The sequence below is a fragment of the Manis pentadactyla genome, chromosome 3 (assembly GCF_030020395.1).
Source record: "Manis pentadactyla isolate mManPen7 chromosome 3, mManPen7.hap1, whole genome shotgun sequence".
Lineage (NCBI taxonomy): Eukaryota > Metazoa > Chordata > Mammalia > Pholidota > Manidae > Manis > Manis pentadactyla.
In genome coordinates, this window is record NC_080021.1 from 134751270 (window position 1) to 134755615 (window position 4346).

Below are 4346 nucleotides of genomic sequence, written 5' to 3' on the forward strand. Positions count from 1 at the left end.
TGGGCTCTGCTAAGTATGTGGTGTGAAGACCATGTCATTGCTCTTATTTGTGGCTTTTCATGAAAACCGAGATGCATCTCAGAGAGCCACCCCCGCATGTGGTCCTCTGAAGCAAAAGGGTCAAGGAATCTGGCAAGGAAAGTAGTCCACAGGGAAATGTTCACATCCTCTGAGAGGGCTGGGTCAGCGAGGCCATTCAGCCAGTGCCTCGCACCTAGCAAGCACTTTCTGTATACCAGAGTTCTGTTAACTGTTAGCCTGGGGGTGTTAGATGGGGGTAGCCTGGGGATGTTAGATGGGGGTACCAGAGTTCTGCTAAGTGTTAGGTGATGGATACAAGACAGGTACAAAGAGAAAGCCAGGCAGACACTGATTCCTGAGCCAGGAAACTCTGAAGAAGACCACAGCTGTTTTGGTAACTAAAGATCAATTTTTTGTTTTTGGAATTCTTTGAAATGCGCCAGTGGAGTCATCCTTGCCAGGAGCATTCCAAGCTAAGGGAAAAGTGTATTTTCTCCCTTCCTCAGCTCAACTTCAAATTGGTGAGTGCTGTATATATGCACAATTTCAGTGAATATATAGGCCCCCACCGCAGGGCAGGGCCTATGTGCCTGTGTCTGCCCTCAGGGCACTTCTTTGGGATTCTCACAGAGGGCCCCACAGGTTTGTGATTGTGCATTTGATCTGCTGAAGGTCCCTGCCAGACCAGCTACCTGAGAAACCCTGGACAAGTAGATAAAGGAGCAAACGACATGCCCGTGTTACCTGAGGCAGACGACTGAGTGTAGACCTTGGACATTCCTGGGCTTTCTCAAAAGCCATGTCGAGGACAAACTCACATGTGTGTGCATGCTCACAGTACATACACACATGTAGCACACACACAGACACATGCATGCACACACAGTACACACACACAAGCACATGCATGCACAGACATGTACACACACATGCACACATGCATGCACACATGTGCATGCACACACACGCACCTTCCCCTCTCTGACCTCTGGTTCTATATTTTATTTGGAAAACAGCAGTGTTTTTATTTGGGGGAAAACTATGAGAAAGGCCAAAATGTTTAATGTCTTACGATAAAATTGAACGATCACTTACTGAGTGCTTCCTCTTGGGGCTTGAGATGGATTGCTAAATACATGGACCTTTCTCTTCAGCTCCCAAGGCTTGCAGCACCCAACACCCTTCCCCACCCATGGACCTAGGGAGCCACCAGCCCAGCAATCCAGGCTTCTCCTTCGACAAGAGCTGCACTTCCTAGCAGATGGGGCTTCCAGAGAGAACCGGGCTGAGCGTGGCAGCAGGCAGTGACTGAGGGGTGACACCCAGCTCATCTCCCAGAGCTGGGCACACTGGACTCATGAGCAGAAGCCTTAGCTTTTGAAAGCTGACGGAATTTCCTCCTCTCTGAGTGAGTCTGGGCATTGCAGGCATTTGGGGAAAGAACAAGAAAACAGTGTTATTTAAACTACCATCCTTTTCTGGAGAAAAATTAACTCCTGCATGAAGCACTGTAGATAAAAAGAGCAACAGGGTTTTCCTGTGGGGTAGAAGGGAGCCTGATTCTGCTGCAGCACAATTAACATTTGCATGGATCACAAACATGTTTCCTTCAGGGCGGCCTTTTGGCTTCCGCTGCTGGGGCCTCACGCCTGCCTTTGTTAAGAGACGCAAAGAAAGCCAAGAGCACAGAACCCACCTGTCTTCCCTCTGCCTCTGCATGCCCACTCTCTGCCCCTCCAGATGCACACAGAGCCCTTTCAGTGTTCAGAGGCACTGAGGAAGCCTGGAGCCATCAGCAATTGGTGTCTTCAGTGCCAGAAATTTCACCAGTCGCCGCCTAGCTGGGCTGTCAACATGTCATCATTTGGCCATTTTTGGAAAAGTGAATGGACTGTTCTTGAGGGGTTGCATTCAGTGACCAATAGCGTACTGCGTGCATCAGTTTGCACGCACATGTAACGTGTGCACACACACATGCGTGCCAGGGCCTCCAGCTGACACTTGCTACTGTCCCCAAACCCTTGTCAGCTGCACCTTCTTCCCAACAGAAGTGATCACTCTGATGGGAACAGCAAAATTAAGCTTTGAAGTGATTTCCTTAGAAATCAGCTCGAAGGGTTTACTGGAACTTTTTAAAGATGAAAAATTTGTTTTCCCTTAAGGGTTTGCTCCAAAAAAAGCAGCTCTCACCATATGTTTTCCTGGAGGGAGGAAGAGGGGACAGAATGTCCAAGCTGAATGCTGACTAAATATTGCAGTCCCAGATTCCACGGGTGGCTAGTCACCCTGGTCCAGGAAAGGCCTTCGCCAGCCCATCCAGTTGAAGGCTATCTGGGAAAGGCCTGGGCCGCTTAGGGTCTGCGGGTGTATTAGAGTAGCTCAGTCTTTGATCAGTGAGCGCAATTTCCCCCCTGGGACAGGTGAAGAGGGGATCAGTCTATAACAAGTTTTTAAGATTTTCTGAGCCAGAGTTCTATACATTTTAAAGGAAGGTGATGGTCACCTTCGAAGCCTGACCTGAATGTCGCAGTGGTCTGCACCACTAGAACCACTGCTAATTAGGGAACCATAAACATAGAATCAGGACTCAAAGTAACTGTCGGAGTCTCTTGGTTCTGCCCTTGTCCTCCAGGCAGTATTTCTGTTGAACTTATTTGGATCGGTCCCTGCCTGCCTCTCTCTTAAGGTTTTCTAGGGAATAAAGTTTTATGGGATCCCACTGGTGATTCCCCAGAGGGATTATCATCATTTAGTTCATTCAGTCAACAAATATTTGAGTGCTGGCTATACTTACTGAGTGCTGGCTCTGTGCCTGGCCTTTTCCTGAGCTCCAGGGATACAATAATTAATAAAAGATCCCAATCCCTGCCTTCATGGCACTTAGATTCTAACTGGGGGTGGGGGAGTTAGTTGAGAAAACGTAAGGATAAAAAAAGAAACAAGACAAGTCAAACACACAGAACAAAAGTTGGATGGGGAAGTGCTCTGATGAGTAATGTACTGTAATGGACATTTGTGTGAGGCTTCATAATCTCCTTGGGCCAGGACATATATATTCTGTGATCTTCACAAGAATAAATAGCCTGGTGTGTTAAGGAAATTTCCCAGGGTCACATAATCAAAAATGGCTTTTCTGGAATTAGACTACAGATCACAGGGGGTTGGGGGGGTCCTTCCCTTCTAACTTAAGAAATGAGCAGCAACTCCAACACCTGTGTCTTTTCTTACTTGGTGGAGACTGGACCACACCACTCATTTTCTTTCCCCTGTAGGCTGGGATTCTGCTGGAGAGCTGGCGAGACCACCTGCTTTTCAGTTTGAATATCAGGGCCATTCCATAACAGCCTCTTTAGTTGCAAGGGCCAGCGAGGGCTGGACAGAAATAACCACACAAGGATGGCGTCTAAGTGATTGTCACCCAGGAAGCCCGTCCCCTGTGGGGAAGGTCCAGCTGGAGAGAATAAACACATGACTGCTCTTTCCATCATGTTCAAGTGGGAATGTGGATACAGCCTGGGCTGTAGATGTGGGAGATGCAGCTCTGTCCCCATGATGTGGTGGGGACCCGGAGCTGAACACCTGAGGAGATCTGGAGGAGAACAAGCGACTGTCAGCTTCCTTTTGTGATCCGCTGCGATGGCTGCACTGGAAACCTCAGACCACTTTGATTCCCTTACAGCCCCACCTGCTCTCCACTGTCATAGAACAGTGTGAAAGAGTACCACATGTAGCCTTGTCATCAAAATGAATTTCAATAGATTTCTTAGATCTCAAGTTGGAGAGAACCACGGGCTTTCCATTTTCAAGGGGAGTCATGAGGAAACATGAGTTCTTGGGGCTGATAGTAGTGCCCCACGTGGTACAGGGATGGAAGAGGAGGGGTTCGGGAGTCAGGCAGAACTCGGGGTGAATTCCAGCCCGTGCGCTCACTCATCTTGGAGCTCAGGCCCTTTTCTTAAACCTCAGTTCCTATAATTACAGCACAGAGATGCAACTACCTGGCAAGATTGTTTCAGAGGATGAATGTGATAATACGACACCCATGAGACATGACAGCAACTCAGAAGGTATCAAAGATCAGCCACATCATGTGTGAGTTCAAATTTGCAAATTCCACTATCCATGCTTGGCAGCGAAAAAGTGGGGGAAGAGACAAAGTTAAAGTGTGGGTGGCTCCAGCTTGTTTGAGTATCTTGTTCAAACAAGGCAGCTTGAAGATCTCTAGAGTTTATTCACTCTTTGCTCAGTGAACATTTGGGGGATAAGCATCTGCTGCTCCCTGGTGGGTCTCAGTTCCCTGTTGCCTCATGGTACAAACATTTCAG